Source organism: Oryctolagus cuniculus, chromosome 1 (assembly GCF_964237555.1).
Source record: "Oryctolagus cuniculus chromosome 1, mOryCun1.1, whole genome shotgun sequence".
Classification (NCBI taxonomy): domain Eukaryota; kingdom Metazoa; phylum Chordata; class Mammalia; order Lagomorpha; family Leporidae; genus Oryctolagus; species Oryctolagus cuniculus.
The window spans coordinates 130,243,791-130,270,105 of NC_091432.1; the positions used below are offsets into that span (position 1 = coordinate 130,243,791).

The 26,315-nt window shown below is 44.2% G+C and overlaps 1 pseudogene; it reads left to right on the forward strand.

Annotated features, from left to right (window-relative positions):
- The first annotated feature begins 342 nt into the window (after window positions 1-342).
- The window catches only part of LOC103345036 (la-related protein 4B pseudogene), a 42,015-nt pseudogene continuing 16,042 nt past the window's right edge, over window positions 343-26,315 (forward strand).

A 26,315-nucleotide genomic window follows, 5' to 3' on the forward strand; every position in this document is an offset into this window, starting at 1 on the left:
TATTCTCTCCCCCCTCCCAATTTTGTGGTTTTTGCCTTTATAAACCCTATACTGTAGTTCCTCGGGGCTCCTCTGTCCTTGTATGTTCAGAGGGCCCCAATATGTTGGATTAATAAATTTAACCCTTTGCTGGTTGCATGAGAGAATAAGTCTCTTTGAGTCGTTCCTCGGGCGGTGGGCTTTTTCGGACCCTAACATTTGGAGGTCCCACCAAGATCTGACTGCTGCCTGCGGATGCCTCCAATGGATATCTCTCGGGGTGAGTATGGCACCTATTGTTTTGATTGAATGTGTACACTTTGATTTGTTGTTTGGTGAGGTTTGTTGTTTGTAATCGGCAACATGGTTGTCAGGCTCGAGCAAGAGCTCCACCCGACTGTGGCGGGCAGACGTGCTCCAGAGCCACAGACCACATCCTGGGGGATGCCCCTGGAGAAAGGGAAAATGGGACGCCCAGTGTTTCCTGTTTGGTGGGTTGCCTGCAGTAGGGAAATAGACTGCAGAGATTCACGTTTTGTTTGTACTGCTGAAATTTTGGTATTTGATCGAGCTCGTTAGTCTTTTGTATTTGTTAAGTGCTTTGTTGGCTGTCTTGTTGTTTGTTGATTGTATTCTCTTGCCATTAAGCATTTGTATGGGACGCCTTGATGGCACCCATTTGGTAGACACTTTGTGTGGTCCTTGTGTGCTGCTTCTCTATGCTGTTTGTCTGTTTGTGTACATTGCGTTGTTTGATAACATGGGCCAGACTGTGTCTACACTTTTGTCTCTAACTGAATCATTGGTCAGAGGTAAGCCACTAGGCACATAACCTTTCTTTGTCAGTCAAGAAGGTAAAGTGTCAGTCTTTCTGTGCCTCTAAATGGCCTGCTCTCAGAGTGGATTGGCCCCTAGAGGGCTCATTCCATTTACCACTCATTAGCCCAGTGAAAGAGGCCATTCTCCAGCCTGGCCATCATGGGCACCCGGACCGGGATTTTTAGAAGACATCGGAGGTCAGTATTCCTTCCCTCAAGTGGGACTGGATCTGTGGAAGTGACCATTGAGTATCCGGCATCCCACAGCTCTCCAAGAATGCAGAGTCCCCCCGGCCACGGCTTAGCTACGGCCAAAACTCCAGAGGGATTGTAAGGAACGGGAGGGAAATCAGGAAGGGCAGTTGGCTGAGAGCCTAGAGAACCCCTGAGCTCACTTCGGCTTCCCAGTGGCCAGACTGCAACCCAAGGACCAGGTCTCTCTCTTGGAAGGACGCCTGGTCACGCTGCCTACTGCTACGTGAGCAGGGCTTAGCTTCGGTCAAGGCTAATATTGGACCTCCAGGTAAACTCAGACAACTAGGTAGTGGGTAACCTTGAGCGATAGGAGATTTCAAACCCCACTCAGCCCCCAGACAAGAGGAGCTTCATTGCTTTCTGCCTTCCTCCTCCTCCCAGGTGCTCCCTCCCCCACTCTTGTGCTCTCCTCATCTCCATTCCTATACCACTGGGCAGGAGAAAGGGAGAGGGAAATTCCACAGGTCTCTCCACCTAGGGAAAAGCTTTTACCTGTTACCTGTTAACCCTTTCCAACCTGGTAGAAAGTTTTCTGTCTTTGCAGCTTATTGTAGCTCTGATGCGTCTTAAAGTTTTTTTGTGAACTATTACTGTTGCTAAGCTTTGATTGCCTGAGGACTAAATCTGGAAAGGAGCTAAAGTTAACTGTCTGTTGTAATTGACTGAGTGTCTGCAGTAGTCCTAATTGATCTGGCTTTGGTTAAATTATAGGAGGTTCCAACACTCTTGGTGAAACGGCGCACCTACCCAACCCCATGATTAGTCCTGCCAGGCCCCGGTGTGTGCAGTCTTCCCTGTAAATGGGGAACCACAGCCTTTCTCTGCACTCTATTCTAGTCCATGTGGCCTGCCACACCCAGGCAGGCATAGCCAAATAGCTCTAGGCAGAGCCCCCACCCCAGGGCGGCTTTTTTTTTTTCTCTTCTCCTGGAGGAATTTCCAATTCAATACTACTGCTGGCCTTACCTAAGGGAGCCAGAACCTTAAGCCATTAACCCTTTACAACCTGATGGGTTTTTCTCTTTGCAGCTAATGAAAACCTAAACAATGGGTTCATATGCTAATAATCAGCTCTTTTCTGTGCTGCTGTCCCTGACTTATCTGATGAGAGTGTTCACCTGTCTTGAAGGTTTCATGTTTTTCTATTGCCATTATGAGTCTTGATTGTGAAAACTACAGTGCAAAGTTTGTTTACATTGTTTATCTGTTTTTAATGTCTGAGTGATTACCCAACTGGTCAGAAATGTACTAATTTTGGCTAAATGGTTTGACTCTCTGACAATTCTAAATTCTAAACTGAGTCATCCAACTTTGGGCTTCCAGCCGGATCCCTGGAACTCTCAAAGGATGAGACTCTAAATTTGTTAAAGTAACAGCTGCTTGAGTCAATTCAGATTATGTGAAGTGTATTAAAATGTTGTAAATGGTGTCAGACCTATGCTGTATTAATGTTTTTGCTTTTCAGCTAGAGTGGTCTTATGAAAATGAGAGTAAATTCTGTGTATACAAGCCTTTATTTTGTTAACTAAAGTAAGTCAATACAGATTGGTTCAGAGAATTGAGTTAATGCAAATGCCCTTCGGTTTTGCTCTGTTTTGCTCAGTTTTCTTGGTGGCTCACTTGCTCAGTTTTACATGTCTTTGATATGCTTTAAACTTGTTTCTCTTAATGATCTTTTAAAGATCATTAAGATCAAAAGATCTCTTAAAGATCTTTTCAAAGTTGTAAACATGCACTAGTGTCCCTGTCGCTGTTCAGGTGTTATCCTTATGTTACTTAAAAGCATGGAAATGTAATTTTGACTTTTAATTCAGATAATGGTGTGGTATTCATTAATAACTGTTTTAAGTTATCTAGGTATCGGTGTTAAGTAAAACTTGGGAAAATGTATTATGTGTACTTTTAACATCTCAAATTTGATGAGAGACTGTTTGAGTTTGTTAGCATGTATTCTCATAGGTTGTTCATACATGACAATTCAAGACTATGCAAAAGTAACTACAAGTCATGAAAAGTTTTAAAATGTTTACAATTTTAAAATATTGTTTACAGAGTTGAATGCTAATGCCAAAATTACACTGACCTAAATTTGAAGTCTGATCTTCTGTTATAACAATGGGGTTTTTAAAAAATGTGTACTAATGTTAGTAAATATCTAAAAATGGTCTCAATCATAAATCTTGGAATCTGTTTTTGCAAAAACCATAATGTCTCTTTTTAACAGTGTCTGCTTGATTGGTTACTCTGTCATTTCTTTTTTTTTTTTTTTTTTTTTTTTGACAGGCAGAGTGGACAGTGAGAGAGAGAGACAGAGAGAAAGGTCTTCCTTTTGCCGTTGGTTCACCCTCCAATGGCCGCCGCGGCCGGCGCGCTGCGGCCGGCGCACCGCGCTGATCCGATGGCAGGAGCCAGGAGCCAGGTGCTTTTCCTGGTCTCCCATGGGGTGCAGGGCCCAAGCACCTGGGCCATCCTCCACTGCACTCCCTGGCCACAGCAGAGGGCTGGCCTGGAAGAGGGGCAACCGGGACAGAATCCGGCGCCCCGACCGGGACTAGAACTCGGTGTGCCGGCGCCGCTAGGCGGAGGATTAGCCTATTGAGCCGCGGCGCCGGCCAGGTTACTCTGTCATTTCTAAAGTTAGGTCCTGTAAGCTCTTTTTGACTCTGTTAAATAATTCTGAGTTATGTGATCATTTTGTGTGCTAACTCTAATGTTCAAGGTTTTTATTTCTGGTTTACTCGACAACAAGAGACATAGAATTCATGTTCTGCCAAAGTAATCTATTGTGTACTCTACTGTCTCTGTTATTAGATCTTGTCTAAAAGTGTTAAAATCACCCTAAATGAATGGCTATCATTTCAGGATGTTAAGGAATTCTATTTTGACCAGATACTCTAAGTTCTCTTGGCACCTTTAACAGACTTTCTGAAAATCAAGTTCTAAATTCTCTGGACTTTTGGTATCTCCAGAGGGCCCCTGGAGATGTCAAAAGATCTCTCATCTTGCAGAGATAATAACCAATCGGGCTGTTTAGATTAAAAATGGTGCCAAGATGTGAAATGATGCTAAACTTCAGTTATAAACATGTTTCTTTTTAGCTGCTCCAGTCTATGGCTCAGAAGCCAGATCCTTTAAAGAGGGACTGACAAAGTCTCCGTCCAGCTAACGCTGAACAACCAGGCATTGCTAGTTCAAATGTATTGCTGGTTCAAATGTGGATCAAATGGGAGGTCTAGCCAAAAGGGAGAAAGTGTTCCAAAAGAGACTTAGAGATGACGGGAGATGGTTATGTGGCAGATGCTAGAGCACTGGGTTCCAGGAGCCCAAGAAAGCTCTAGTGTCCACAGGCTACACGGTGAAAGCCCGGAAGCCCCAAAACCTAAACTTATAGGTTACACGGTAATACTAGTTAAACCCGGAAACCCAGGCCCATAACCCACTGGCTATGGCAGAGACCTCTGCCACAATTTCTCCTCTAAGTCAGGCTACACAGTAAGCACTGGTTAAATGCCAGTTAAATCTGAAAGCCCAGGAAGTCAGGCTAGAGACCCAACTCGCTGCCTCACTTCTCCTCTTTCAGAAGGGAAGTTACTACTGTTCTGCAGGACTCTCCACTGTGATGTATGGTTTGATCCCCAGACCTTATGTAAGGGATGACTGACCTTTTCTGTAATAATGCCTGGCCACAGTATAGAGGACCAAACAGCATATCCAGAATAAGAGGTTAAAATGTGACAGCTAGATCAATTTTTTGATGTACATGGTAAAAGGGCAAAACTCCCTTTTTAAACCAAACTGAGGGATAGATTGGAAATTGCACTGATGACCTCAAAGTATGCAAGCAGGTCACCACAACTGATCTTACCTAAAAGTTCTCATGGGCACGGTCTTAATTGGTAGGAAAATACTGTCAGAATTTGCCCATGACCACAGTTTTCTAGCTCACCTGGATATTAAAAAAATCTCAAAATCAGGGTTGGGTTGAGCACCCCCTTGACTGACATAGAGGCTGCCTCCTTGGTCTAATTTATTAGAGACCAGGAGAACCGAGGAGCAAGCTAGCAGCAGAGGATAGGCAACAGGCCAATCAATGGCTGCTTTACACAGTGATCTGCTGTCAAGGAGACCCAGCAAGGCCAATGCACCCCAAACGGCACCTGTTGCTGATATAAGGAGCCAGGGCATTGAGCAAGCAGCTGTCGTGACAGCAACTGCCTTCTGTCAGCTCTGCCAAGAGCACGGTCGCTGGACACAGAACTGCTCTGGGTGTCGAAGGACTCCTGGTTCAGAACCGCAGACCCTGTGGCCCCGAGCTAAAAGGCCTTTGGCTCTGTCCAGCCTCTGCCCAGCTTGCAGCTCCAGCCACTGCTATTGAGGGGATGGCCTAGGGTCAGTGAAAGGCAAGTTGCCTATTTCTATCAGCCTCCTATTCAGCTCTCCTCCTAGTCCAGCCATGTAATGCAAGTCAACAGGGTGCCTCCCTTAAAGGAGATTTGCATCTCTTGCAATTCTTTTCCAGCACCCCATGGATAGGTCTGGACCTCACACACCCAGCCAGGCCTTAAAAGTCTATCCAATAGCATTAAGCTTAGAAAGCCCTCCCTGCCAGTTCCTAAAAACAGGGCTTTCAGTAACAGCTAACTCAGATAGTCCTGTACCTATTTGGACAGGTCCTCATTGAGGACTTCAAGGGCCTATCTCTTGTGGGGGGTGCACAATAGTCCATAATGTAGATGGTTAAATGTAAATGATTTGTTAGTCTGTCTCCTTTCCCAGCCTGAGACTCTAGTCTTGTACGTTGGCTTAACTTCCTAGCAAAACTAGCTACTAGGTATCCAGAGGAAAACAAAGCATTGCTAGTCCATTAGAGTGTTAATTATTTAACCCTTATCCTCACCCCTGGGGAGAGAAAACCTGCCCCAGAGAGGATATGGGCCATGCAGCAAATTCTTACTTCTGCAAACTTCAGGCAGTCCCAGTTTTCTCTGTCAGATTCCTAGATACAGTGAAACAGCACAGTTCCTAAACCAAGATCTCAACAGGCAGACCAAGCAAAGCAGAGCCCCTTCCTTTGGGGGAAAGAGCAAACCACAGCCTTTCTCAACTAAAGGAAGCTATGACTAAAGCCCCTGTGCTAGGACTGCCAAATCCAGGGAGACCCTCCTAGCTGTACATTATTGGGAGGCAGGGAGTCACCTGCAGAGAGCAGGCCAGGAGCCACTTGCAGCAAGCATTTGGTTATGAGCAGCTACAAGCAGCTTAGCACAGGTAGCAAAGCCAAGGCAGACAGCAAGGGTGGCCCGAGGGCCATGTGCCCCAAAGGTGTGGGGGCAACAAAGGGATCAAGGGCATCAAGGAAAATAAAAAGGACAAAAAGGGAGAAAAAACTGGGCCCAGCATGTTCTAGGCCTTTTATCTACTTCCAAAGGGGTGTGGTTAATTAGTCTGATTGGCAGGTGAGCATGCAGGTGTGGTCAGGTAGGGGCATGAGATCACAGAGGAGCACAATGAAGGTGTCTTCCAGCTCAAATTTATCTCAGGATCTGGGACCTGTTAAGCAACCTGTGGGCTACTTTTCTAAAACCTTAGACATGGTTGCACAAGGATGGCCTCACAGCCTAAAGACAATGGCAGCAGCTGCCTTGCTGACAGAGGAATCTGGAATTACAGTGGGACAAGACATCACCCTTTATACCCCACATCAAATAAATTCTCTATTAGAGCAAAAGGGCTCCCACTGGCTCACAGATAGCAGAATTCTAAAATATCAGGTCCTGCTTCTAGATAACCCTCAGGTAAAAATAAGGCATTGCTCTACTCTAAACCCAGCTACTTTAATGCCAGTTCCAGGGGAAAGTGGTCCCCTCCACTCCTGTACTGAGACTATAGACTTGATCTATGCCAGCAGAAGGGACCCAAGAGACAGCCCCCTGACTAACGCAGATGAGGTTTGGTTCACAGACAGAAGCAGTTTTGTCAGACGGGACCTGCTTCTCAGAGCATGCAACAGTTATGGCATGGCACATTATTGAAGCGTGCTCTGCCCCCAGGAAGTTCACTCAGTTAACAGAACTGATCACTTAACCAGAGCTCTAGAACTAGGTAAGGAGAAGAGAAAATAACTCCTAGGGGTCTATACAGGAAAAGGGAACTTACCCCAAGGAAGGCTGGCAAACAGATTTTACACAGCCTCTGTCAATGCTATAGATACCTACCTGCTTGTACTTATAAGGCACCTTTACTGGATGGGTAGAAGCCTTCCCAACCAGAACTAAAAGAGCTCAGGAAGTGACCCAAACTCTCCTGAAGGAAGTTATCCCACGCTTTGGTCTTCCAAAATCTTTACAAAGCGACAATGGGCCTTCCCTGATCTCCCAGGATACACAAGGGATTTGTAAGGCCCTAGGAATAACCTGGCCCCTTCACTCTGCATGGAAACCTCAGTCTTCCTGAAGGTAGAAAGAGTCAACCAGGCTCTGTGGAAAACATCACAAGTATAGAAATGTGTGCTTGGTAAGAAAGGTTAAGAAGGAAAGAGTTAAAGGAAAGGACATGGTTTGTAAGAGAATGACTTTATCCTGATGGCTAATTTATTCTAGACTGGAATGGAAATGAAGGAATGAAGGAAGTAAGTTGAAGAAGGTGTGCGGAAGTCACAAAAGGTTATGAAAGAAAGAAATGTTGGACATGCTAACTGCTGCTCCAGGAGGTATCTGTGCCATGTTCCAGGAAGAATGTTGTCTCTGGGTCAATCAGACTAGACAGGTAAAAACCCAAATTTGTACTTTTCCTGGACAAAGCCAAGCACCTCCAGGACCAGGCCAAGCAGGGCTGGGATTTCTGGCCTGACATCTGGTCATGGAAATCCTGGCTATTTCCTCTCCTTGGCCCAATAACTTCTGTAATCTTGATGCTTCTCTTTGGACCATGTGTTTTTTAATGCCCTTGTTTGTTTTGTCTCTGACTAAAAGCTGTTGAACTCCAAATGGTTGTCAGACAAGGCTTCCAGCCCATTCCACTGGATGACCTGAGCAGCCCTCTGGACTGAGCAGCACAGTCTTTCCAAGGCCAATGTCACACACCATAAGACAGATAACAAGAGGAAATACCCAAATCCCCCTCGATGCCCACATGCCAGCTTCGAAGAAGTTACAGAAAACGGAAGCAGAAGTTCATGATGGAAGGAATGTAGCAGTCTTAGAAGCTGCCTTGGAATCAGTGTGGCATTCACACATCAGAAGTTCTTTCCAGGTCAAATAACCCCCTTGTAGGGAGGATCCCTGCTCGTGGAGACATCCTGGGAAATTTTCCTGGCCTGGTGCCAGGAGGGCGGTTCATTCTATTTGTTCTGCTAACACTATGCAATAAAACCCAGGAGGAATTTCACAGATTTTAGCTCTCTGCCCAGCAAAATTCAGGAAAAAGGGAGAAGAGAGGAGATATGGTAGGAAGGAAGGGCACCTGAAACTCAGCTCCATCTGATATTCAGTTAGGTCCTACTCAAGGTATAACCCCTTTTGTAAGAATACTAAGTGCATAAGCGCATTATCTTCTTTTCACATTTAACTAACAAAAGAATTTGCAATTTTAACAAATTCCTTTCTTTTCACATTTTAACTAGCTAAAGGTAACTACTGTGAATTTGCCTGTGACTTATTTTGTCTAATAATCAGTTGACTAGACCAAATGTTTATTTTTTAATCCTCCATCCACAGCTATCCATTCTCCTTTAAGTCATCCTGGTAGCCTGCAAATTAGGAAAGAGCATATTTGCTATGACAGAATCTATCTTCTTCTGGAGGCCATGCTAATAAACATTCTGCCTCCCTGCATCAACTCTTATTTCTGATGTGTTGACTGTCCAGCATGGACCAGCCTGGGCCTAATTTTGGTTGGATAACAGAATGGTGAATCTGGGGGGATATAAGTGAATTTTCCAAGCAATCTGCCCCCTCTACTGGAAAGGAGCAGGCTTATGTGCACAGGCTACTCAAGGTGAGCTGGGCCCAGGGCAGAGCATAAAAGGATATCCCAAACAGCTGCCAAGAATTCTTTTTTCTTGGGGATTCTCCCCATTGCAGGGTGATAAAGGTGATCTCAGTTCTTGTCTCACTGTGAGAAGTTAGGGTAATAGGCAGTTAGTTTGGTCACGGTAAAGAACAAGGAAAGAATAGTACTCCTAAGGAGGGTGAAAACGCTTGTCATGTGGGAAAAGCCAGGGAGATAAAGTTTATGAGCTGGAGACCATACCTCCCCCAGCCCATGTCATGCTAACAACCCACCTGTCAATCAGATGACTCTTCCCCAGGGTGTACCTCACCTTTCCTGGGATCTGGAGGCAGAGTTATGGGTGAATTATCTTTGTTCTTCATCTTGTTGGGGGGGTGCACTGATTAAATAGTGAGACTTTGAGGCCAAATTAGGAGTTTTATTAGCCAGCTGGCAACTGCCTTTCTCACAGAGCAAGTCTGGAGGAGACAGCAGTGAGTTGCAGTAGCAGGGTGTTTTTATCAGGAGTTAATTGCACAGGCATGGTGAGCAAGCTGAAAGCAGTTATCAATCAGCAACCAACACCTATTCCTGCCTGAAGTCTGAGGCCGGTGCCAGGTGTCCAGCATCTGCTGTCTGGTACCAAGTGTTTCCTTAATGTTCAATCAATACAACCCACACACCTTTACTTCTACTGTCTTGAGGTTTTAAACTTTTAGAACACCCCACCTTGTCATAGACTCACAAGGAAGAAGAATTTTTAAATGGACAAACAGAGAGAAAAGCAGGACTTATGTAAGTCAGAAACCTCCATCCAGAGTGGCCAGGAGCGGGGCTCCAAGAGGCAAAACCAGAAGGGGCTGCTGGTAGCAGGGTCTTTAAGCACAGGTTTGGGGGGGAAAAACTGACACTCAGCTAACAATCAGTTATAAGGCAGGGACAAAACCCTGATTTGTAATCTTATTTGCCATGTCTGGCTTGCTCTTCATAAAACAAAAGAGGCATTAGAAGGGTGGAATCACCACTCCCTTACTAGTCTCATTATAAGATTGGAAGCTCCTGAGGAGTGGGGCAGGAAATTTTGTTTTGCTAAAAGCAGCTTTTGAAGAGAAAGATGCAGTGGGATTTGGCATGCTGATCTTGCTAAAGATAACTTTTGTGGGATGCAAGCATTTTACATCCTCAGTTTCCATTGTACTAACCCAACTGTCTATTAACGTGTCTGACTCCTCACAGCAATACTGTGTAACAACTCCTTTTATGAGACTCATAGGAAGCATGATAAACGGGAGGGTGCTCTCTCTCTGTGTCTGTCACGCCAACCCCCTCCCGCCCCGTGTCTCTCTCCCCCCCCCTTGTGGCCCCTAGGGAGCAAGGAATGGATGTCCCTCTTCACCTGTCCTGGCCCACTCTCCCTAAACAAAGCCTTCATGTTCCTGTGTCTTCTCCTTAAATAAACCTTACCATACTGCACATCATATTTGTGCTAGTACTTCGAATTCTTCTCTAAGTAAAAGGCTAGAGTCTGGAATAGAAATTTAGACCCAACCTAGCCCACAACACTTGCTTCCCCCAAAAGTACCTATGTGACTCATTTGATGTAGGCAGGCAGGTAGGATAAATTTGAGCTGGAAGACACCTTCATTGTGCTCCTCTGTGATCTCATGCCCCTACCTGACCACACCTGCATGCTCACCTGCCAATCAGACTAATTAACCACACCCCTTTGGAAGTAGATAAAAGGCCTAGAACATGCTGGGCCCAGTTTTTTCTCCCTTTTTGTCCTTTTTATTTTCCTTGATGCCCTTGATCCCTTTGTTGCCCCCACACCTTTGGGGCACATGGCCCTCGGGCCACCCTTGCTGTCTGCCTTGGCTTTGCTACCTGTGCTAAGCTGCTTGTAGCTGCTCATAACCAAATGCTTGCTGCACGTGGCTCCTGGCCTGCTCTCTGCTCAGTATGGCCCCAACATAATTTCTGGACTTTTCTTTCTCCCTTAGATAAAGGCCTCAATCCCCTATGCATTTCTCTCACTAAATAAAAAGATTAAAAAACTTACCATGCTGCCTAGTCTATTTGAGCCAGTATTTAGAATTCTTTTCTGAATTTGTGGTAAGATCCCACACAGATTATTAATTTCAGAAATATTGATAAGCAGTTCAGTTTCACCTTGAGCTTCCAATTTTATAACAGCAAGGGAGTGGTGATTCCAGCCTTCTGAGCTCCCAGTTTACTGTGAAAACAAGTTGTCTATCCCATCACTCCCAATGGCTCTTCTGTTTTATCAGGAGCAAGCCAGACACAGCAAATGAGGTCTTTTGATGGGTTTTTGTCCCTGCCTTCTGACAGGTGATTCTCAGTTGTTTTATTTTTTTTTACCCAAAATTGTGCCTAAAACTCCACTACCACCAGCCCCTTTGGGTTTTGCCTCTCTTGGATCCCCCTCTCCTAGGCACCTTGGCAGGAGGCCTCTGACTTAAGAAAATCTTGCTTTCCTCTTAGCCCTGTCTGCATGGCAATTCTTCTTCCATGTGAGACAAAGAACTGAGGTAACCTTTCCCCACCACCATTTTGCCCATAAAGTCATGTCAAAGAAGAATTGCCATGCAGACAGAGACCGTGTGCAAAACAAGCTTTAAGTGAGAAGGTTCCTGGTACTGTAGTAGGAGGGGGGCTCCAAGGGAGAAGTTGCCTTGGAAACTTGCCAGCAACTGGGTCTTTTATACACAAAAGTGGCTACCTAGATATAAGCTATCAGTGGAGAAGCTAACAACCAATCATAGAGTTAGGATAACAACCAATCATAGGTTGAGATAACAGCCAATCAGAGGCAAGAATAAAACCCATCAGAGAGCTGGAGTTGGTAACCTTATCCAGCCTGCTCATGATAAAAAACTAAGTGTTGTTACAGGTGGCCTCTGTGAGGAGGCAAGCACTTTGTCTGCTCTTAAATGGACTCTGCCCCTTTTCTATTTCTGACAGGAACCTCATCACACTGCCTATTAGCCTGTCTAACTCCTCACAACCCTTCTCTCCATGCCTTGGTGTCAACTACCTATTAATGCTCATTGGTACAGGGAAACAGTATTCTGATGGATAGAGGGAATTGATAGGCTCCCAATTTGGGTAACAAGTTGATGGGCTCCAGACATGTTAAGATAAACTGGGTGCTCACTGGGAATCCTGTCTCTGACATTTGGGCTTCATGCTATTTGGACCTAGTTTAGGTCCAAATGTTCTGTACTATTCCAGTACCAGTTGGCAGGACATCAGTCCCTCCACAAGAAGGATTTGGTTTGGAACAGTACTCTGTTGATTTGTATCGGAATTTCTTTTGCAGTAAAAGATGGCCCTGGCTTCAGTTCAGCTCCAGCCATTGTGGCCATCTGGGGAGTGAACCATCAGATGGAAGGCCGACCTCTCTCTCTCTTCTTCTCCTTCTCTCTCTGCGTAACTCTGACTTTCAAGTAAAATAAATAAATCTTTTTAAAAAAATGTGAATCTTCCTTAGTTGGGCTTGCTGACTCTGAGAATATTCCAAATCTGAGATTACTACATAGCCAATCAAATTTTCTTACTGTACTTAATACAAATGACCAATCAACAAACTATAATGTCTACTTCAGATTGTATATTTCTTTATTATTCCTATGATGCATATGTTTTTTATCATTTGTTTTGTTACTCATTTTTTTGAGCTTTGAGTCTACTGCCCATCAGAATTCTACAGAAGTACAACTCCCAGCAAGATAACTCTTGCCTAGCACTTAGAGCTGCAGAAGTGATTAAGTTATATTTTAACAATAGATTGCAGGTAAAGGTATCCTAAGGACTCTTCTACTTCTTTATCACTCAAATAAGTTAGAAAATGTCGCTCCCCATCTTCGTGGAGGAACGACACAGGACCCTGCGCTGTTCTTTTGTCTGCTTGGCCCTCCCCGGGTTTGCTGCTGGTTCTTCCCGGGTTGGCTACCGTCCCCTCCACCTCCGTGGAAGGGCGGTTCCCCCTGCCACATTCCCCACTTCTGCGGGGGAGCGGCACACCGCCGGCCGGCTCTCTCGGGGGCTGCACAGGTGTTCCCTCAGATGTTCCCCTTAGATGTTCCTGGTGCATGTTGTCTCTCTCCTCCTTTATAGTCCTCTTCCGCCAATCCCAACTCTGCTACCCACATGCCGAGTACACTGCTCTCCTTCAATCAGGAGCAGGTCCTACAGTTTATTGGTTGAACTGGAGGCAGCTGTGTAGAAGCTGTTTCTCCCTTCTCAGCGCCATATTGTGGGAGAGCAGATGCATAGAATAAGTCTTAATTCCAGTAACTCAGTCTAGTCCGGGTTGCCCCCCATAGATCCCCCTTTCTTTTTATTTTTTGGTGTTGATACGCGCTTGTCTTCGGTGCCCCGCGGCACACACTCTGCTCTGCTTGCTAGAGTTGCCCACAGGTGCTTACAAGCCCTACCAATCAGGCAAACCAAATCCGGGTCCTCTCTTCGCCATGTTGTGAGGAGGTTTTTAGGTGCTGATGCGTGCCTGTGTTTGGTGCCCTGCAGCGCATGCTATGCTCTGCTAGAACTGCCTGCAGGTGCTTACAAGCCCTAGCAATCAGGCAAACCGAATCCAAGCCTTCTCATCGCCGTATTGTGGGGAGACTTATTAATGTTAATTCGTGCCTGTCTTCGGTGACCTGCGGCGCATAAGCTGCTAGCCGCCCGCAGGTGCTCACCACCTCCCTAATCAGGCAGACCGAATCCAAGCTCTCTCATTGCCATGTTGAGGGGAGGCCTTATTTTTCTCTATTTCTCTATCTCCGGGCATTCCTATTTCTCCTATTTTACTTCTATCTACCAGCATTCCTATTTCTCTCATTTTACTTCTAAATGTCTGTTTCTCTTATCCCTGCGGCTTCCCGGCACCCGCCCCGAGGCTGCTTCTCAGCGCCTTGCCCCGCGGCGGTGGCTTCCCAGCTCTGAGCCGCTTCAGCCCGCACTTCTCTCATCTGCGCAGCTTCCCAGCTTTGCGCGGCTTGGCTTCACGTGCTCCGTGGTCTCCACACCCTTCGCGTCCGCACCACGGCCTCGCGCTAGCCCCACGTTCCCTATCTATTCACGCCCCGTGCTCTCTCTGCACGCGGCAGCTTCCACGAGTCACACAGCACAGCTTACGTTTCCGCCACCACCGGTATTCAATCTAAGTTCCCCGGGCTAACCTGGCGAATTCAACCTAGCTTACGCATCTCTGCCTTATGGTTTGGCTTCCCGTCTTTTGCTCCCCGGGCTAATCTGACGGATTCCAACCTGGCCCACATTTCCGCCTCTGGTTTAACTTTTCGCCTTTTGCCCCCCGGGCTGACTTAAAGAATTCCAAGCTGGCTTACATCTCCACCTCGGCCTGCACTCGTGGCTTCATCCTCCCTAACATTTTTCTCTACCCGGTATATTTCCCTAAGTTTTCTTCCAACAATATTCCTCCCTCATTTCTCCTGGCTTCTCCCCACAGTCTGTATCTGAGTCTGTTTGTTCTAGCTTTCACTTTCGCTTTCGACCTTAGAGATTTCTCCCAGCTTCCCCCCGTAGTCCGTATCTGAGTCTATGCCTAGGCTTTCAATAGCTTCTTCCGTCACCTTTTTCGTCTGGCTTTTCCCTAGGCTGTTTGCTAGTCTCTCTCTCCGGTATTTTCCACTTCTTCCCGTTTCTTCCTTCCTAGGTTTCCTATCCGAGTCACGGCACCATTATGTCGCTCCCCATCTTCGTGGAGGAACGACACAGGATTCTGCGTTGTTCTTTCATCTGCTCGGCCCTCCCCGGGTTTGCTGCTGGTTCTTCCCGGGTTGGCTACCATCCCCTCCACCTCCGTGGAAGGGCGGTTCCCCCTGCCACATTCCCCACTTCCGCAGGGGAGCGGCACACCACCGGCCGGCTCTCTCGGGGGCTGCACAGGTGTTCCCTCAGATGTTCCCCTTAGATGTTCCTGGTGCATGTTGTCTCTCTCCTCCTTTATAGTCCTCTTCTGCCAATCCCAACTCTGCTACCCACATGCCGAGTACGCTGCTCTCCTCCAATCAGGAGCAGGATCAGCTCCTGGAGGTCATCACTCAAGTTGGCAAGAGGCAGCTGCATAGAAGCTGTTTTCTCCTCTCCCAGCGCCATATTGTGGGAGAGCAGATGCATAGAATAAGTCTTAATTCCAGTAACTGAGTCTAGTCCGAGTTGCTCCCCACAGATCCCCCTTTCTTTTTATTTTTTGGCATTGATACGCGCCTGTCTTTGGTGTCCCACAGCACACACTCTGCTCTGCTTGCTAGAGTTGCCCACAGGTGCTTACAAGTCCTATCAGGCAAACCAAATCCAAGCCTTCTCATTGCCGTATTGTGGGGAGACTTATTGGTGTTGATTCGTGCCTATCTTCGGTGACCTGCAGCTCATACTCTGGTCGAGCTGCCTGCTGGTGCTTATCGCCTAATCAGGCAGACCAAATCCAAGCCTTCTCATTGCGGTATTGTGGGGAGACTTATTGATGTTAATTCGTGCTTGTCTTCGGTGACCTGCGGCGCATAAGCTGCTGGCGCCCGCAGGTGCTCACCACCTCCCTAATCAGGCAGACCGAATCCAAGCTCTCTCATTGCCATGTTGAGGGGAGGCCTTATTTTTCTCTATTTCTCTATCTCTGGGCATTCCTATCTCTCCTATTTTACTTCTATCTACCAGCATTCCTATTTCTCTCATTTTACTTCTAAACTTCTGTTTCTCTTATCCCTGCGGCTTCCCGGCACCCGCCCCGAGGCTGCTTCTCAGCGCCTTGCCCCACAGCAGCGGCTTCCCGGCTCTGAGCCGCTTCAGCCCGCGCTTCTCTCATCTGCACAGCTTCCCGGCTTTGCGCGGCTTGGCTTCACGCGCTCCGTGGTCTCCGCGCCCCTTCGCGCCTGCACTCCACAGTCTTCGCGCCCCTTTGCGCCTGCACCACGGCCTCGCGCTAGCCCCACGTTCCCTATCTATTCACGCCCCGTGCTCTCTCTGCACGCGGCGGCTTCCACGAGTCACACAGCACAGCTTACGTTTCCGCCACCACCGGCATTCAGTCCAAGTTCCCCGGGCTAACCTGGGGAATTCCAACCTGGCGCCCCACGTCTCTGCCTCTGGTTCCAGATTTTTGCCATTTGCTCCCCAGGCTGACTTCAAGAATCCCAAGCTGGCTTACGTTTCCGCCTTGGCCTGCCCCCGCAGCTTCAATTTCCCTAACATTTTTCTCTACCTGGTATATTTTCCTAAGTTTTCTTCCAACAATATTTCTCCCTCATTTCTCCTGGCTTCTCCCCACAGTCTGTATTTGAGTCTGTTTGCTCTAGCTTTCACTTTCGCTTTCGACCTTAGAGATTTCTCCCAGCTTCCCCCCGTAGTCCATATCCGAGTCTATGCCTAGGCTTTCGATAGCTTCTTCCGGCACCTTTTTCGTCTGGCTTTTCCCTAGGCTGTTTGCTAGTCTCTCTCTCCGGTATTTTCCCACTTCTTCCTGTTTCTTCCCTCCTAGGTTTCCTATCCGAGTCACGGCACCATTGTCACTCCCCCTCTTCATGGAGGAACGACACAAAACCCTGCGCTGTTCTTTTGTCTGCTCGGCCCTTCCCGGCTTTGCTGCTGGTTCTTCCCGGGTTGGCTACCATCCCTTCCACCTCCGTGGAAGGGCGGTTCCCCCTGGCCACTTTCCCCACTTCCACGGGGGAGCGGCACACCACCGGCCGGCTCTCTTGGGGGCTGCACAGGTGTTATTCAGATAGATGTTCCTGGTGCATGTTGTCTCTCTCCTCCTTTATAGTCCTCCTCCGCCAATCCCAACTCTGCTGCCCACATGCCGAGTACGCTGCTCTCCTCCAATCAGGAGCAGGATCAGCTCCTGGAGGTCATCACTCAAGCTGGCAAGAGGCAGCTGCGTAGAAGCTGTTTTCTCCTCTCCCAGAGCCATATTGTGGGAGAGCAGATGCATAGAATAAGTCTTAATTCCAGTAACTTAGTCTAGTCCGAGTTGCTCCCCACAGAAAAGGTTTCTAACAATGATTCTTGGTCATCAGTGTTTCCTCTGCAAAATGGAACGAGATAAGAGCAAACGACCAGTACAGAGTTTATCCTGACAATGTGGAATATAGACTAGCTGAAGGATCACTGATGACAGTGTTTTGGAGAAAAACATGACAGAAGTGGATGTGGATATAGGAGTTAAGGTGGAATCACTGGTACCAATCTGAATAGATCAAGAAGTTATGAAGAAGGAATTCTTTCAAATGATTATTTGATAGCAACTATCACAGTAAACTGCCAGAACTGTAGCCTCTACAGAGGGCCACCACTTCAAAGATATGCGAGCAAGATATGATGCATGAGAACTCTCATATCCTTTTCTAGAATTTCTATGTAGCAACTGTACTGGGGTTTTCAGACTTGAGATAGCTGTTTGACTTGTTTATAAATAGGAAACAAGGATTAGGACTGACAGTGTTGACTAAAATCTAAAAAATGGAGTACATGATATATTTTTCAAAGTATCTGGGTGTTGCTACCCAAGGCTTACCAACTTATCTGAGAAAAATAGCAGCTACCTGTGACATACTACAGGCTGCAGAGTAGTTTACTCTTGAGTAGCCCACATCAGCACATGCTGCTATTTCTAGAATAGGGAGGTTACTGGCCCACTTACAGCTATTTGGGAAACATTTACTCATATTATCTGATAACCTAAACATTATTCTAAAAAATGTATCATATTAAATCACCATGCTTTTAGACTATCTGGGGAATATATGCAAAAATGTGCTAAGCAATGTATTCTAGAGGCTGTGATACCTAATATCCATGAAGCTGGAATTTACAAGCTCCCACCCCATTTAATTCTATCCTACTTGTTAATCAGACACTCCCTTCTCCAGAATGCTTTGTTTCTTATACAGGTCCTTTGGAAAAGGCACCATGTAAGTATGTATACCAAGTCTACATGGAATTTGATGGAGATGTCATAAAACTCCCATGTGACTACAGTACCTCAAAAAAGGTAGGTACAGGAGGTGCTCACCTCTCTTTCATCAAAAACCAATGTTAAAACAGGTGCTGAGATGCCATCTCTCTATTTCCCCTCCCCCACCCCTTTTCTCCCTCTGGCCTTCTCCATTCCTCATGAATGCCTGTGTGTGTGTGCATGTGTGTGTGTGTGTGTTTTCTCACCTTTTAGATAAACTTTATCATTTTGTGCTTCATATGGTCCCTGTATTAGAATGCTTCTCTAAGTAGGAGCCATGGATCTGGAATAAAAATTTATTATGCTTTTTATTTTTTAAAAAAGATTTATTTGTTTATTTGAAAAGCAGAGCTACAGAGAGAGAGATAGAGACAGAGGAAGAGAAAGAGAGATCATCCATTAGCTGATTCACTCTTCAACTAATTTTGGCTAAATGGTTTGACACTCTGACAGCTTAAATTCCAAACCGAGTCTTCCAACTTTGGGCTTCCAGTAGGATCCCTGGAACTCTCAAAGGATGAGACTCTAAATTTGTTAAAGTAACAGCTGCTTGGGTCAATTCAGATTATATAAAATATATTAAAATCTTATAAATGGTGTCAAACCTATACTGTATTTATGTTTTTGCTTTCCAGCTAAAGTGGTCTTATAAAAATAAGAGTAAATTCTGTGTATACAAGCCTTTATGTTGTTAACTAAAGTAAGCCAGTGCAGATTGGTTCATAAAATTGAGGTAATGCAAACACCCTTCGGTTTGCTCAGTGGCTTGCTTGCTCAGTTTTACATGTCTTTGATATGCTTTAAACTTGTTTCTCTTAATGAGGAAGATCTTTTCAAAGTTGTAAACATGCTTGCTGTCCAGGAGGTGTTATCCTCATGTTACTTAAAAACATAAAAATGTAATTTTAACTTTTATTTCAGATAATGGTGTGGTATTCATTAATAACTCAGTGTCTTAAGTCATCTAGGCATCAGTGCTAAGTAAAACTTGGGAAAATATATCATATATACTTTTAACATCTCAAATTCGATTTAAAAAAAACCTTGAGTTTGTTAACATGTATTCTCATAGGTTGTCCATACATGACAATTCAAGGCTATGTAAAAGTAACTACGAGTATAAAGTTTCAAAAGGTGTAAACAAGTCATAAAAAGTTTTAAAATGTTTACCATTTTAAAATATGGCTTATGGAGTTGAGTGCTGATGCCAAAATTATACTGACCTAAAGTTAAAGTCTGATCTTCTGTTATAACAATGGTTTTTTTTTTTAAAACAAAATGTGTGCTAATGTTAGTAAATATCTAAAAATGGTCTAAATCATAAATCTTGGAATCTGTTTTTGCAAAAACTGTAACATCTATTTTAACAGTGTCTGCTTAATTGATTACTCTGCCATTTCTAGAGTTAGGTCCTGTAAGCTTGTTTGACTCTGTTAAATAATTCTAAATTATGTAAACTCTTATATACAAGGTTTTTTTTTTATTTCTGGTTTATTCGACAACAAGAGACATAAAAAATTCATGTTAATCCATTGTGTACTCTACTGTCTCTGTTAAGTTATGGTTATGCAGCAAATGCTAAAAAACTGGGTTCCAGAAAACCAAAAAAAAAAAAAAAAAAAAAGGAAGCCAAAGAATGGCAGAGACCTCTGTCACAATTTCTCCTCTAAGTCGGGCTACCCAGTAAACACTGGTTAAACTGCCAGTTAAATCTAAAAACCCACAAAGTCAGGCTAGAGACCCAACTCGCTGCCTCACTTCTCCTCTTTTCTCTTCCAGAAGGGAAGTTACTATTGTTCTGCAGTACTCTCCACTGTGATGTATGGTTTGACCCAAGTCCTTATGTAAGTGATGACTGACCACAGTATAGGGCCCCAAACAACATAACAACAAAAAAAAAGTTAAACTATAAAATAATGTGAAAACTAGATCAATTTTTTGGTGTAAACAGTTACGCTGATGACCTCAAAGTAGGCAAGCAGGTCACCACAGTTGATCTTACCTAAAAGGGTCATAGTTCTCCTCATGGGCACAGTCTTAACTCGACGAAAAATACTAAGTGTCAGAATTTGCCCATGACTATAGTTTTTGTAGCTCACTCTGATATTAAAAAAATCTCCAAAAATCAGGGTTGGGTTGAGAACCTGCTTGACTGACATCATAGAGGCTGCCTCCGAGGTCTACTTTATTAGAGACCAGGAGAACTAGGAGCAAGCAAGCAGCAAAGGATAGGCAACAGACCAATCAATGGCTGCTTTACACGGTGATTACCATCAAGGAGACCCAGCAAGGCCAGTGCATCCCAAACTTGCAGGAGCCAGGGAATTGGACAAGCAGCTGTCTTCTGTCAGCTCTGCCAAGAGCAAGGCCACTGGACACAGAACTGCTCTGGGTGTTGAAAGACTCCTGGTTCAGAACTGCAGACCCTGTGGCCCTGAGCTAAAAAGCCTTTGGCTCTGCCCAGCCTCTGCCCAGCTTGCAGCTCTAGCCACTGCTATTGAGGGGATGGCCTAGGGTCAGTGAAACGCAAGTTGCCTATTTCTATCAGCCTCCTATTCAGCTCTCCTCCTAGTCCAGTCATGTAATGCAAGTCAACAGGGTGCCTCCCTTAAAGGAGATTTGCATCTCTTGCAATTCTTTTCCAGCACCCCATGGATAGGTCTGGGCCTCACACACCCAGCCAGGCCTTAAAAGTCTATCCAATAGCATTAAGCTTAGAAAGCCCTCCCTGCCAGTTCCTAAAAACAGGGCTTTCAGTAACAGCTAACTCAGATAGCCCTACACCAATTTGGACAGGTCCTCACTGAATACTTAAAGGGCCTATCTCTTGTGGGGGGTGCACAATAATCCATAATATTATCAAGAAACTCCACAAAAACAAAACCAACAACCCACTTAAGAGATGGGCCAAGGACTTCAATAGACATTTTTCAAAAGAGGAAATCCAAATGGCCAACAGGCACATGAAAAAATGTTCAAGGTCACTAGCAATCAGGGAAATGCAAATCAAAACCACAATGAGGTTTCACCTCACCCTGGTTAGAATGGCTCACATACAGAAGTCTACCAACAACAGATGCTGGCGAGGATGTGGGGAAAAAGGGACACTAACCCACTGTTGGTGGGAATGCAAACTGGTCAAGCCACTATGGAAATCAGTCTGGAGATTCCTCAGAAACCTGAATATAACCCTACCGTTCGACCCAGCCATCCCACTCCTTGGAATTTACCCAAAGGAGTTTAAATTGACAAACAAAAAAGCGGTCTGCACCCTAATGTTTATTGCAGCACAATTCACAATAGCCAAGACCTGGAACCAACCTAAATGCCCATCAACGGTAGACTGGATAAAGAAATTATGGGATATGTATTCTTTAGAATACTATACCACAGTAAGAAACAACGAAATCCAGTCATTTGCAACAAAATGGAGGAATCTGGAACACATCATGCTGAGTGAAATAAGCCAGTCCCAAAGGGACAAATACCATATGTTCTCCCTGATCGGTGACAACTGACTGAACACCAAAAAGGAAACTTGTTGAAGTGAAATGGACACTATGAGAAATGGTGACTTGATCAGCATAGCCATGACTGTTAATGGATAATTTAATACATTATCCCTCTTAGTATTTTTTTTTTTATCTGTTCTACTTAATATGACTGGTTTAATTCTGTAATTATCACACAGTTATTCTTAAGTGTTGAAAATTAACTGAAATGTGACCCCTGTTAAACATAAGAGTGGGAATAAGAGAGGGAAGAGATGTATAATTTGGGGCATGCTCGGGCTGACTTGCCCCAATTGGTAGAGTTGGAAACATACCAGGGGATTCCAGTTCAATCCCATCAAGGTGGCATGTACCAATGCCATCTCACTAGTCCAAGTGATCAATTTCAGTTCACAATTGATCATAATGAAAGGACTAAGAGTCAAAGGGAGCACATAAACAAGTCTAGTACCTGCTATCACTAACCGATAGAATAAATAAAGGGGAGAGTGACCCAACATGGGAAGTGAGATACTCAGCAGACTCATAGAATGGCGGATGTCCTAAATAGCACTCTGGCCTCAGAATCAGCCCTAAAGGCACTCGGATCTGGCTGAAAAGCCCATGAGAGTATTTCAGGCATGGAAAGCCAAGACACTCTGGCAAAAAGATCTCTGTGAGTGAGATCCCAGTGGAAAGAACAGGTCTTCAAAGAGGGAGGTGCCTTTCTCTGAAGGGAGGAGAGAACCTCCACTTTGACTATGACCGTGTCTAAACAAGATAAGAGTCGGAGAACTCAAGGGGCTTCCATAGCCTTGGAAACTCATGACTGGTGCATAGGGAGATTACTGATGCCATAGACAGGAGTGTCAATTTGTAAAGTCAACAACAGGAGTCACTGTGCACTTACTCCTCATGTAGGATCTCTGTCCTTAATGTGCTGTACACTGAGGCTTAATGCTATAAGGAGTACTCAAACAGTATATTTCACTTTGTGTTTCTATGGGGGTGCAAACGATTGAAATCTTTACTTAATGTACACTAAACTGATCTTCTGTAAAAAAAAAAAATTATCAATTCCCAACTTGACTCTCACTGGGATTAAACATGACAATAGGTCTGATCTGATTTCATCATCATTTAAAAAAATCATCTATTATTTTTCACTTTATGTTTCTGTGTGGGAGCAAACTGTTGAAATCCTTACTTAAGGTATACTAAGCTGATCTTCTGTATATTAAAATAATCGAAAATGAATCTTGATGTGAATGGAAGGGGAGAGGGAGTGGGAAAGGGGAGGGTTGTGGGTGGGAGGGACGGTATGGGAGGGGAAGCCATTGTAACCCATGAGTCGTACTTTGGAAATTTATATTCATTAAATAAAAGATAAAAAAAAAAAGAAGCAACATGGAAAAAAAAATTCCATTAGGATGAGAGTGGAGCTTGACACCAGTGGTTAGGCCATGGGGCCACCTGGCTTCCAGTAATGGCGGCAGGGGCTAGGGCCTAGGATGTTGCCAGCCTGTAGAATGTGCCATAGATAAGACTGCATCGTTTTCCTAACACTTATGGCTGCTGTGGGAAGAGGTTTCTCATTTAAATAAATCTTGCTTTCCTCACTGCCTGTCCACATGAAATTCCTTGTGAGACAAGCACCCCAGTCACCTTCTTTCATTACAATTTTCCCCCATTTCTTTGGTGTGGTGAAATCATGAAAGAGTTGAGTCTCTGGTTTCAGTGTCATGGCTTGTCACTAGGTTGATGACAATGCTTAAGTTCTCTGATTCCTCCTGGTGGTCCTCAAACCTTCTAGCACCTGTGTCCTTCAGTTCTGCCTCAGTCTAATGGTAGAACAGAGACCTGGGACTTCTCTGCTCTCTTAAAAACCTACTGTAAATTTCCACAGATGCCCCTGATGAAGTTGTGAGGAGCAAAAATTAATAATGGGGTTTCTAAGAGTTGAGTGTCTACTTCTCACTGTTTCCACACACACACACACACACACACACACACACACACACTCCTCTCCTGGACAAAAGATTTCCCAGGTACAAAATTAGGTGATGTTATCAGATTCATTGGCCTTCTTTACACCAAGCAAGCAGTAAATTGCTGGTGTGCATTTGTTGAAGGGGAAGACTGGAACCACCTATGAAATAATTGAGATAAGGGTAGGATTTTGAAGTGTAAAATACTGGGCTGTTTTCCAAGGCCTGCTTCTAAGGCTACTGCATTCCTTCTGCAGAGCACATGTTTTGTTTCCCATGGTTGCTTTCACACACATAGGCTAATTTCTATCTTCCTATCTAAAAATATTATTGAAGAACATGAAAACCTTGGATAGAAGAATACACTTAGAAACAAAAGCTGAAGGAATTTTCTGGTTACATGGGAAAAATTAAACACATTAAGGAAATGTCACTGGAGAAGAAGCTAAGGGTCCTCGTATTCATGCAAGAAATAATTCAGGTGTGAGACAGAGAGCAGTGAAAGGCAAAGTAGCAAAGTTTATTAGGGTTGGGACATACATAAGAATGGATGGGCACTTCTCCAGACAGAACCTGAGAGAGTGCTTAGTTCACATTTAGGTGAGGGTTTTTAAGGGGCTGGGTCTTGCCTTTCCACTTTTTTTCTCCCCATCTCCTTCTCCAGAACAAAGGACTTTTTAGGTGTAAATAGGACAAATTTCTTTGTGAGTTTCCAACTGAACTTGTCAGACAGGGGAAGCCTGGCTAGCTTGGCCAAGGGGCTTCTCTCTAGGGTGCCCACCTTAGAGGAAGGATGCTTATCAGGCCAGATAGAAGGGGTAGGACCCCCTGGAAGGTTATCAGGGTCTGAGGGCAGTACTTTGAAGTGCAGATACTGGACAGCACCTCGAATGTTATTGGGTGACTTTGAAATGAGAATGCTGGACTGCTGTAGATGTCAATTTCCTTAGGCCCTTGTCACACACATAGGTTCATTTCTGACTTCCCACCTAACAAAAAGACAGAAGAATCAAGTTATCCTATAATCTTAGGTTTCTAAAATAAAAGAGTTTTACTGTCAGATCAGAACAGTCAGAACCAAAGAGGAAGAAAAAACTTACAGGAGATGCCTAGAAATTTGACAAAGGAAATGATCAATTAAGTAGAAACTACTAAAATGCAAAACTGCATTAAAAATAGATTTCAAAATGAAACATTAAGACTTATATGTATATATATACATATATATAAAGTATATATATATGACTTATTTCAGATACATATTATATATACACATACATGTATATATATGTAAATATCTGTAATTAAATAACTTTATTGGTTTAGAATGTTGACCAAATCCATAGTTCTGTCTTTGTACTTACATAACAATGCTCAATTTTGAGCAATTCATAGAAATAATTTCCTTGTAATCTCAGCCAAAGCAATCTCACACAAAATCATCTGCTACAAATCTGTAACATTCTTATATTCTCTTATATTCCTTAAGCTATATGTTCTGCTTTGTTCCTCTCTCTCCTTGCCAAACACCAGTTTTATTTCATGTTAGGACAAGTATCACTTGCATTCTTTGTGCAAGGTGTCCAATGTGTAACAAATCTTCCCAGCCAAATGAATCAGTTTACAGGTTTTTATTGGAATTCCACTTCTGGGCAAGGTTCACCAGTTCCAACAGAGTAGGGGCCAGGGAAGTCATGCATCAGAGGTTGGGAGGGCTCCTTTTATAGATACAGGGCATGGGGGTTAAAGGTTGATGTGTGTCTGATCCTCATTGGTTGACTTTTAGGTGCACATGAGACCTTGGCAAGGACTTTTCATTCCTGGAATTGTGGGTTTTCTCTCTTGCAGATCGTGAAGCTACCACTTTGTAATTTGAAACACATCTTGGGTGCCAAGACACATTCTCATTCTCATTTTTCTCTTCCCTATTTTTGGTTCCTTAATTTGCATTTTGAAATAATCCTAAAAAGCCTCTAAAATAAGAGCAAAGTATTTTAATAAAAGAACATATAGAATTTCATTTTTTTATTTTTTTTATTTTTTTATTTTTTTTTAACTTTTATTTAATGAATATATGTTTCCAAAGTACGAATAATGGATTACTATGGCTTCCCCCCCATACCGTCCCTCCCACCCACAACCCTCCCCTTTCCCACTCCCTCTCCCCTTCCATTCACATCAACATTCATTTTCGATTATCTTAATATACAGAAGATCAGCTTAGTATACATTAAGTAAGGATTTCAACAGTTTGCTCCCACACAGAAACATAAAGTGAAAAATAATAGATGATTTTTTTTAATGATGATGAAATCAGATCAGACCTAATGTCATGTTTAATCCCAGTGAGAGTCAAGTTGGGAGTTGATAGTTTCTTTTCTTTTCTTTTCTTTTCTTTTTTTTTTTTTTTTTTTTTTTTTTTTTTTTTTTTACAGAGGATCAGTTTAGTATGCATTAAGTAAAGATTTCAACAGTTTGCACCCCCATAGAAACACAAAGTGAAATATATTATTTGAGTACTCGTTATAGCATTAAATCTCAATGCACAGCACATTAAGGACAGAGATCCTACATGAGGAGTAAGTGCACAGTGACTCCTGTTGTTGACTTTACAAATTGACACTCCTGTCTATGGCATCAGTAATCTCCCTATGCTTCAGTCATGAGTTTCCAAGGCTATGGAAGCCCCTTGAGTTCTCCGACTCTTATCTTGTTTAGACAAGGTCATAGTCAAAGTGGAGGTTCTCTCCTCCCTTCAGAGAAAGGTACCTCCTTCTTTGAAGACCTGTTCTTTCCA